The following is an 11,150-nucleotide window of genomic DNA, read 5'->3' on the forward strand; positions in this document are numbered from 1 at the left end:
GCCCCTAGCCAGTAACCAGTTTCTGCAAGCTGTACCCAACTCTGTCCAAGACAATGCGGCAGCTGAAGAACCCAAGACTTTGAGTTGAGGGAGGAAAGGTGTTGGCAAGTAACGTTGAGGCCAGATGCAGCGCGGGCCTGGTCCTGCCTGCTCTGTGTGCTCAGCACAAGGACAGGAAGTGTGTCCCCCTCCTGCCTAAGCAGATTGGGAAAGATAACTTTGTTAGCAGAACCCTGGGCAAGGGGTCGTGCTCTATAGAACTGGCACAATCTGCTCTCATGCATGGTCTGCTCTGTTCAATAGGCAGCCCTGCCTGGCCCTGACCACTCATCTGGGCTGAAATCCTCTCTCAAGTGAAAGTGCCCCAGTCTCCCCCTCCAGCCCTCTTTGCTCCTCAGGGCACCAGAGCCCTTGAACCAAAGCCCAATGGTCCCGATGAAGAGGAATCTCTGACTCACAACCAAATTGGCCAGGGAGCAGAGATTGCAGGGTGGTTGGCTCACCTCCTAGTTGTCTCCAGGTGGCAAAACAAGAAGAAGCACATGTCGGTCCCTCTGCTGTTGGAGCAAAGACCCCTGATCTCGGTGCAGAGGTCTCCAAACCTCCTCAATGGAAGTGATCACAGCTCCTATTTATCAAGGGCTTGCCACTCCAAGTACCAAGCTCAGTTTTACACGCGTTGTTTTATATAATCACAAGTCTTTGAGGTTGACCCTGTTGCCCATTTTTTACAAGAAAAAAACTGAGGTTGAGACAAGAAAAGGTCAGACAATTGGCTAGTGGTGCCTGAGACCATCCACGCCCGGATCCTGGCATTAACCAGTTTGCCGTTCAGTGTCCTGTGAGACGGAGACTCCCAACCTGAAGGCCAGATTCAGGGGAATCCTGGATTGTGCTGAATGTGCCATGGGTGGACTGGATTCTCACCCTTCCTCAGAGTCAGTGCCCATGGGCCCTCTCTGCATGCTCCGTGTGCCAGGCATCATATCCGGGTCCATGCCTCATCTGCCGTTGTGTTCGCAGAACAGTGACAAGCGCACAAAGTCTGTGATAGATAAGAAAGGCAAAGTTGTGTGCTGGCTGCTGGGCGGCATCTTGTCTCTTGGTCTTGTTGGAGCTTTGAATTTACACAGGTGAGAAACCATACATGCATAAATAATCGAGAGGTAAGAATTCATTTCCCCAGGCTGGGGAGGTGGCTCAATGGAAGAGAGCTCACCTGGCATGTGTGAGGCCCTGGGTTCCATCCTCAGCACCACATAAGAATAAATAAATGAATAAGGGTATTGTGTCCATCTACAACTAAAAACAATGTCAAAAAATTCATTTCCCCAGTTTTGTCCTTTCCCACCGTTCACTGCCTCCAAGCTCTTGTTGCTTAATGAGGTCACCTTGGGTGGTCCTGCTGGTGGGCTCATGAGTCCTTCCCTCTCCTTCTCTTCAGTCTCTGCGAATCGCACCTGTCAGCAAGGTTTCTCTGAACCCTGAACCCCTCCTCCTGCCCTCCCAGGCCCCCGCCCTGCCCCACTTTATCATTTTGGGTGATTCCTAGCACCATCTGCCACACTATATAATTCACTCACTCATTTGCTTATTGTAGAGGTCTGCCTCCCCTCTAGGACAGGCAGGGCTTTTGTGTTGCATTCTCTGGTGTGTTCCAAACACCTCAGAGAGTGGAGCTCAGAAATGCTTATGGCATGAATCTCCCAACCCTGTCACTAAGTCAGAGCTGGGGCCGAAATGTTCACTCACAGCCCCTGGTCTTCTGTTTCTCATAGATTCATTCCTTGAATATGCCAGTGTCTGAAAGAGAAGGTGCATCTCCTAATTCCAATCACAACATTGGCTGAGGATGGCTCACGTGGGCCCCATAAATCTTTCTGCTTTTCTTCTCATAGTTAGGGCCCACTCTGTGCTGCCCACAGAACTTTGCTATTTACATGAGTCTATGGCCCATATGTAGGGCCACCAGAGCCATAGGAAGTGTGTGGATGTCAGAGTTGTACCCTGAACTCAGTGTCATTTCCACTGGGCTTCAGTTTCCTCAGATACAAAATGAGGGGATTAAGATCAATAATCTCCTTCAGTCTTTCCCAGTTCACACATTTTTCCCATAGAAAAGGGGAAATGTGTGACTTTGATCAAGATGGACTTAGGAACAAACCAACCCAGGACTCTGGGCCCGAGAACAACCCATATTTACAGAGAAGGAAATCAAAGCAAATACAACCAACAAGAAGTGAAGAGAGATTGACAATGTCACATCAGTAGCCACCACCTGTTTTCATAAAATAGGACAGGCAGTTATTATTTTCTGTATTTTTACAGATGAGAAAACTGAGGCTGAGAGAGGCTGAAAGAGTCTCCCATGAAGAAGAAGCAAAAGAGCAACACCCAAAGCCAGGTTTTCAACTCCAAATTCTATAATCTTTTCACACATAAGTACCTCATTATTCCCAAAATGCACCCTGCTACAAGAATGCCACCCACCACCGCATTATCAAAAATGTCAATATCAAATATCATCTTCTAGGTTATTACAGAATATAAAGCTAAAGTTTGCATTTGGATTTTATTATGTCTTATGTTCTAGAGATTTCTTTGCACCAAATAATACAACCACCATTAGAAGATACCCATGCAAAAGACCTGCTGAATTAACTCTGATTCCTCAGTGATAGAGAAGATGAGCCTTCGTCCCCATCTCCTTCAAATTCTCCCGAAGAAGTAATTGATTTAGAGGTAGTATTTTCTTCTTTTTTTAAATTGAGGTAGTATTTTCAAGGACTTTCTAGCTGTACACAGGACTGATGACAAAAATAATTCAATTGATTGTGTCCTATTAGTGGAGTATATTCTGACTACTGAGTAAATAAGCCAAGAAAATACTAAGCTAGATTTGCTGGGTGTGGTGGTGCACATCTGTGATCCCAGCAACTCAGGAGGCTGAGGCAGGACCACCACAAGTTTGAAACCAGCCTCAGCTGCTTAGTGAGGCCCTAAGCAAATTAGCAAGATCTTGTCTCAAAATAAAAAGTACTCAAGGGCTGAGACTGTAGCTCAGTGGTAACGTGCCCCTGGATTCAAACCCAGCACTTAGTTGTCCAAACCTGAGAGACAAGGGCAAGCTCAGAGCTATGGTGGCATTCTGTCCAGTCTCAAACACATCCTCTCCTGCCACCTCTCACAAAGTGGCTGGGAGACGATGCCACCCGTCACCTGAGTCAGGTTGGCTGGGGAGTCCTGGAGGAGTGAAGATAAGCTTTGTCAGCCTTGAGGCTCTGGAGGAAAACAAACTTCAGGAAACAACTGAACTGAAAGGTCTCAAAAGGAAGAATGATTGGGTTTCTTCCACTCCTCTGGTCTCTTGTCTCACTGAAACTAGTGGGACAGCCGCGACCATATCTTAACTTAGGAGTTCCCTAGAAGGCATTGTCTCCTTGTGTACTTTCAAACTTGAGAGTTGTAAAGAAACCAGAAGTCTAAAGTAAATAGGGTTGTGTACTCGTGCACATTACAATAAAGAGTAGAACTTGAGACTCACTCCACGTTGGTACCATTAATCTTCAAACTGCCGCCATTAAAATGTGATATGTCCAGGGCTTCAGAAAGGACAGGGGGTGGCAGAAGTGGAGAGAAGTGGTGACACAAATGGGGAACATCAGTTTACTCTCACAGTCGTCTTCAAGTTAGTAATCATACTTTGCAGATTTCCTAAAACAATCCAAGTTTTTTTTTGCTTCATTTCTTTCCACAAGTAAAATTTGCATTGGGATAAAATCCCCCCATTTATCATTTGGAAAATGCGGTCAAAACAAACACTTTTATGTCAGGGCAATGGTCAGGTTCAGACAATGAGAAGGGAATGGGTCTCAGAAAGCATGGGCTCCTGCCCCCAGGCTGACTTTCCAACCATTATTCCACATTGTACTTATTGGTATTTCACCCAAGAGCCTCTGGGTGAGCAAAAACATCACACCAGTATTGTGCAGAAAGATGTTGGCTGACTCTGTGGAATGCCCTTGATCAGTCGCAGCTTCTCAAAGATTAAAATTACAAGTGTGATATAGTGGGGAATATCACTGACTTAACAAAGGCACCAAGAGTCTTTAGAGTGTCGGGGATTCTTTTTAAAGAGGAAGACCAGATTGCTAATGGTTTGGAGACACGAGAACAAACCACCAATGGAGGATGAAATATCGTCCTTCAAAAGTACCCACTGCTCTCTCTCAGTCTGACCTGGGGCAGAGGGCTCCACACAGGTGACCTCTTACTGTCCTGACGGTATAAGATTCTCTGAGATAATGGTGAGACCCTGGGCTCGCGCCCTCCTGTTCAGAGGCCAGTCTGCTGCTGAGAGGAACCAGGCCCCCCTGGCTTTCACAGATCAGCCCCCTCCTCCCTCGGCCGACCCAGCTCTCCCATTCTCTTCCTCCCATTTTTCTCCAAACATCCCTCCCTCCATGAAAGCTGTCTGGCTATGAGCTTAGCGTAGTGCTGGACAGTAAAACCACCCATCGGGGCGCATCCAGTCTTATCTGCTCAGTCGTGCAGCAGGGTTGGGGCGGGATGCAGAAGTGGGAGGTGGGCTTTTAGGTGGCAAAGGAAAGACTCCAAAGTTGCCATTTTGCTGCTGCATGCCAAGAGGGAAGGACAGCCCCTTTTTCTCCGTGGGACCTACTCACATTGGCAAGTTTTCCTCGGTGGCATTGGGGTATGGCCTTCCCCCACACACATCTTGCTCAGCCATATACAGGAGGTTCGGGAATGGGAAGGCTACCACTGGGGCTCCCTCTCAGACCTGGACAGCTGGGCTCTGAGTCCACCTCTGAAAACCTCGAGGTGGGTCCAAGGTTGGTAGAGGAAGGACGGACAGCGCTGGAGTAGACGGGAAGGAGGAATAGAGAGGTGGACACCACGACAGCCTGGCTTCTTAAGGTCCTGTTGTTTTTCAGAATGACCAACGTGTCTCTGGGAATCCAGAGAAACCTAAACCAAGTATCCAGTTTATGAACGTCTTCCCTTTTTCCGCCCAAACTCCGTGATGGGAATAAGTCACAGTGGTTGAGGGCCATGGGCACAGGGGAGGCCTCCAGCTCAGGGTTTGATGCTGAAGCATTTAATGAAGCTCAGGACAGATCTGGTGAGCATCAACATCTTCCTGGGAGCAGGTTCTGTAGTCTGTCTAGGAGCGGCTGGTTAGTGGCCCTCTAAAAACAAGAATGGAGGCACGTTTATACCCCATTACCAACTGGAGTGTAAGTGGACCGCTAACTCTTCAGGAACTTGGCATCATGGGTGTTCATCATTTTTGTGCCTCTTAAAGCTAGGATAAGGCTATGCCCTGCTGGAAATCACCCTGGCTTAGAGTGGGAAGACCAGGGCTCCCATTCTGGCTCTACCCCTCTAGGAAGCCAGATTGGGAAACTTATTAAAACTCCCCGTCTGTCCCTCTATGGCTCAGGAGGTTGTTAATCCTTGTTCCTGGTTCCCAAACATCCCTCTGTGGATTTCACTTCCAGCCCAAGATGAAGTTTCCAGAAGCCTGTGTCCAAAACATGACAATGATAAAACAAACAATGTAGTAGAACATGTTCAACTTAAAGGCCTGTCTTTTGTTCTGAAAGTATGTCCTTTCTAAGTGTTCCAGGACATACTGACTTAATTTAACTTGAAACATTTAACTTAACATATTTAAGTATCAAAACCCCCTTTTGTGAAATGACAGTGAAAACAGACCATAATCATTAGTCATTTTTTTATTAAATTTTATTTTGTATTCTAATTTGTTATATATGACAGCAGAATGCATGACAGTTCATATTACACGTAGAGAGCACATTGTTTCATCTCTCTGTATACAATGTATACAGAGGTCACCCTATTTTGGTGGTGTTGATGTGGTTATAGAAGTCTGTGAGATCCAAATCTGAGAGTCACTGGCCTGGTTCATAGTTTGTTATAGGAAATGAAATAAGATATATGAAAGTGTATCACTTCAAGGACTAAGGGATATTCCAACATAAAGCACTATTTTAATCATTACTTCAAGCCATAATTCTCTGGTAGGATGTTCCTACAAATACATGGAGGCCCTGGGGTGGAGACTTAAACCCCACTTATTTTCCATTTGTATTTTTGATTTGTTCACTAAGTTTTCACAAGCAAAATAAAACAGAGAGAGAATGGAAAGTTCTTCCTTGATTTAGATTTCTCCCTGCTCCAGTGGAATATCTGGCTACTCTGATCTGACTTTAAGTTTTCATTGTTGGAAGGCACTTCCCTTCACTCCTCTAAAGTCTCTCCTTAACAGTACAGTTGTCATGTTTAACTCACCTTTTAAGTGGAAAGATTTTGTCTTAAGCTAGTTTCTCTTTTTCAATTAATACAGATAACTAGACACAGAACAACAAGAGCCAGGCATGGTGGCACATGCCTATAATCTCAGTGGCTTGGGATGCTGAGGCAGGGGGATTGCCAAATTCAAAGCCAGCCTCAGCAAGACGCTGAGCAACTTAGTGAGACCCTGTCTCAAAATTAAAAAATAAAAATGAAAAGGGCTAGGGATGGGAATGTGGTTCAGATATTGAGTGCCCTGGGTTCATTCAATCCCTAGTACTGGGGGAAAAAAAAGCCACTCGAACAATCCTAGCATAGCAGGATAAAGCACACAGCTTTGTTTGGTTTTACTGTGGAAATTACTAGTGTAGTTGTTAGGAGTAGTAAAAAAAAGGGGGGGTTGGTAGTGGAAATTACTAGTGTAGTGGTTCTTGTGTCATGAACATATAAAATTCATAAGAAGCACCCAGTTTATATTTTTTATCTCATACAAAATAAGCCTTTTTTTGTTTCAAAATAGCTGGTTTGAGATGAATTTACTATCCTTCTTGGTACTCACTACTGCTTTGTTCTTACTATGATTATGCTGATAAAGGAAGAGTTGGTAGTACTGGTATTGGATGCACTCACATAGAGAACTTTGGATCTGTTTGTTTGTAACAGGATAGAACCCAGGGGCACTCTACCACTGAACTACATCCCCAGACATTTTTATTTATTATCTTGCTAAATTTCCCAGGTTGGACTTGAACTTGCAATCCTCCTATTTCAGCCTCCAAATTGCTGGGATTACAGGCAGGCAACACCATGCCCAGCTAGAATTTCAGATCTTAAAATGATTATCATCAGGCTGGGGCTGGGGCTCAGTGGTAGAGCACTTGCCTCACACAGGTGAGGCACTGGGTTCGATCTTCAGCACCACATACAAATAAAAAAAATATATATATTTACAACTAAAAAATAATTTTTAATGATTACCATCAGCTCTATATGCTGGTGTCTATGGAACTCCCACATTGTAAAGTGCTTTGTTCTGTGTTGTGACGGTTCATGGAGGAGGGAGCCAAAATGATTTTAGCCATCCAAGACTTTTTGATCCTAAGTGGGGAAACAAGACTGATGGACATCGTTTTGAGAGCATGTACTCACCACACACATTTCTGAGAGTATATGTTAAATACTCATAGAAACCCCAAACAACCAATATGGTCCAATACAGGTAAGGCTGACCAAACTGAAGTTTAAGTAAGATACCAATAGTAAAGCATTAGATTTAGAGTATATTAAAACCAGATTTGACCTTACGGGAGAAATTATGATGATTAGTGTTTTAGATTGAACTGTTGGATAAGAAATGGATGTTTTCCCAGCTGTCACCAGTGGGCTTCACTCTGGGACTGCTTACCCAATTGTGAGGTTTCCCACCTGTTTTCTGGATTTTTAGGGAAGAGCTGACAGTTTACAGAGCAAACACTAGATTTAACTATAGCATGAGTGAATTAAAAGCAGATACCTGTGGCTGGGATTCTATGCTGCTGATTCTGAAGACCTCCTGCTCTCCATTCCACAGGCCTACAAGGAATTCTTCCCAGTGCCAATTCATGCCACAGCTGCCCTGATCTTTTCAGGAGAGAACTACTATAGAATACCTTACCTAATTGGGAATTTCTGGGATTCTGAAAGGAGAAATGCCCCCTGATCTCCAAAGAAAGTAGACAGATGTGCATACCATAAGAACACAGGCTGGGAATTGCCTATTCCTGCAGCCAGTGTGCTATCACCAGGTACTGTCTGTCCAAGCTCCGAATGACAGGGTGGAAGGAGGCTTTAAGATGCCACTTTGCTTATCCATCACTAAAGTTGAAAATCATTCCTAATTTAAGATTCCATTTTTTACCACTCTTTCAAGTGTTCAACAAATATCAATATCAGTAAAAGCAGTGGGCATACCCCTTTAGTCCCATGTGCTCCTTATCCTATGTGGTGGGGCATGGCAGGAAGATCATGTTTAAAAGGATTCTTTTCTATAGACCAAAATTTTAGCTCTATTAAAACAACCATATGCTGGGAAATGGTATTGGCCAAATTATACTTTTATGTTGTGTGCATGTACAAATATGTAACAACAAATCCCACCATTATGTACAACTACAGTGTACCAATTTTAAAAATAAGCATATGTTACAGACCCTGAAACCTTTTCCCTTGGTGGGATACTAAAAGTGTTCCAGTGGGCCTGTCTCAACCTGTAACATGACCCCTTCCCAAAGCACTCTTTCTGTTCTTTGGATTTAAAAGAGCAATAATAAAAATATACTGCCCTCAATTTGTAAGACTATTAAGAAGACTTTTCAGATTTCAACCTCTAGAAGAGAAAACATAAATTAAGAGCACAGAAGCCAGAGAACTGTGTAGCTCTGATGGCAAGCAGTATTTGTCGGTGGTGTAGTGAAAAGAACCCAGCTTTGGGGATCGGGCACAAATGACTACTGTTTAGTTGATGATCTTAAACAATCTGTTTAGCCTCTCAGATCCTGTGTTTTCCCATGTTTTGGAATCGAATTAGTTAGAAGACACTTACCAAGCTCTATGTGCTAGCATGTAGGCCAGGCATTGACCACCCAGGAGTAAGTAATAAACACGGCCTCTATCGTCATGGAGATCAGCCTAGCAGGATCAAATTAAATAATATAATGCCAAAGGCCTGTCCCACAGAAGGTGTTTGACAAATGTCAGTTCTATCCATTTCCCTGCAAACATATGATTCCTATAAATTCCCACACAGTGAGAAGAAAGGTGGCTGTAGATAACTTCACACACATTTTGTCGGGGACCCAGATACCCATGGGGCATTATTTTCAGTGTCATGTCTCGTGAACCTTCCGTTGATACATGATCTTGTTTGAATCCATCTAACCGTGGGTCTCTATTTATGGCCCACAGTAAATCCTTATTTTGGGGTGGAATTCAAGGAATCACATAGATATTGCCTCTTGGATGCTTTCAAAATATCTGTGAAATGGATGAAAACATGATCATCCCACCCGTTTTATGTAGAGCTTAAAGCCCATTTTACAGGCGGAGCTGATGCTCCTTTTGTCCTGGGGCACAGGGGGCCTGCAGAAGCCCTGGAGCAGGTTCTGTCGCCCTTAGTCCCCGCGTGCCGGTGTGCGCCAAGGAAGCCTGGTCCCGGCGCCTGGGGACTGCAGCAGCTCAGGGGAGCGGGGGGAGCAGGAGGGAGCGGGCTGAGTGGCCAGGGGGCTCAGCCTCTGCCTTCCCCGCAGGTGGCCGGCATGGGCAACTGGAGCTTCCTGGGCAACATCCTGGAGGAGGTCAATGAGCACTCGAACATCTTTGGGCGTGTGTGGCTGACGGTGCTCTTCATCTTCCGCATCCTCATCCTGGGCACAGCCACCGAGTTCGTGTGGGGCGACGCGCAGTCTGACTTCGTGTGCAACACGCAGCAGCCGGGCTGCGAGAACGTGTGCTACGACGAGGCCTTCCCCATCTCGCACATCCGCCTCTGGGTGCTGCAGATCATCTTTGTGTCCACGCCGTCGCTTGTGTTCATGGGCCACTCCGTGCACCACGTGCGCATGTAGGACAAGCGCCCGGAGCGCGAGGCCGAGGAGCCGCCGGCCGAGGCCGAGCGCACGGACCAGGGCAGCGTGCGCAAGGGCAGCAGCGGCAGCAAGGGCGCCAAGAAGTTCCAGCTGGAGGGCACGCTGCTGCTGACCTACCTCTGCCACATCGTCTTCAAGACGCTCTTGGAGGTGGGCTTCGTGGTGGGCCACTACTTCCTCTACGGCTTCTGCATCCTGCCGCTCTACCGCTGCAGCCGCTGGCCCTGCCCCAACGTGGTGGACTGCTTTGTGTCCAGGCCCACTGAGAAGATCATCTTCATCCTCTTCATGCTGTCGGTTGCCTCCGTGTCCCTCTTCCTCAACATCATGGAGATGAGCCACCTGGGCCTCAAGGGCCTCTGCTCGGCCTCGGCCGGCGGAGCAGCCGCTGGCGGAGATGCCAGCGGAGAAGTCCCTGCACTTCATCGCTGTCTCCTCCATCCAGAAAGCCAAGGGCTACCAGCTCCTGGAGGAAGAGAAGATCGTGTCCCACTACTTCCCCTTGACTGAGGTCGGGATGGTGGAGACCAGTCCCCTGGCGGCCAAGCCGTTCGGTCAGTTTGAGGAGAAGATGGGCGCGGGGCCGCTGGCGGACCTGGCCCAGGGCTACCCAGAGACGCTGCCCTCCTACACGCAGGTGGCAGCACAGGAGGGCACCAGGGAGGAGCCGCCTGTGGAGGAGGGAGCAGAGCCCGAAGTCGGGGAGAAGCCGGCAGAGGGCGAGAGGGTCACCCTGGAAGGGCAGGAGGCCGCCGTGCCAGACGGGGACAAAGTAGAGACCCCGGGAGTGGGAAAGGAGGGTGACAAAGAAGAGCTGCAGGCCGAGCAGATGACCAAGCCCGGGCTGTCGGCAGAGAAGGCACCACACTCTGTCTGGAGCTGACCGCTGACGAGACCAGGCCCCTGAGCAGGCTGAGCAAAGCCAGCAGCAGGCCCGGTCAGATGATCTAACCATATGAAGTGAGGCCAAAAACAGACACCCCTCCCCAGTAATACAGGGCAAGATGAAACAACAAGGTGCCGACATCCTTTGAGTCTTCTGTCCCCTCTGGTCACCGCTGTCCCTGGTTGGACAGTTGCAGTCATTTTGGAACAGTGCCTGCTGTACAACTAGAAAACAGCCTCTCCCATACACGAGAACTACCAAGATGAACTCCTTGATAGCCAAGTTCCCAGTCTCATGACTGT

The 11,150-nt window shown here is 47.1% G+C and overlaps 1 pseudogene; it reads left to right on the top strand.

Moving 5' to 3' along the window:
• The first annotated feature begins 9,632 nt into the window (after positions 1–9,632).
• On the top strand, positions 9,633–10,921 carry LOC143389401 (gap junction alpha-8 protein-like; annotated as a pseudogene).
• The last annotated feature ends 229 nt before the right edge of the window (positions 10,922–11,150 follow it).

Source organism: Callospermophilus lateralis, unplaced genomic scaffold, assembly GCF_048772815.1.
Source record: "Callospermophilus lateralis isolate mCalLat2 unplaced genomic scaffold, mCalLat2.hap1 Scaffold_73, whole genome shotgun sequence".
NCBI classification, from domain to species: Eukaryota; Metazoa; Chordata; class Mammalia; order Rodentia; family Sciuridae; genus Callospermophilus; species Callospermophilus lateralis.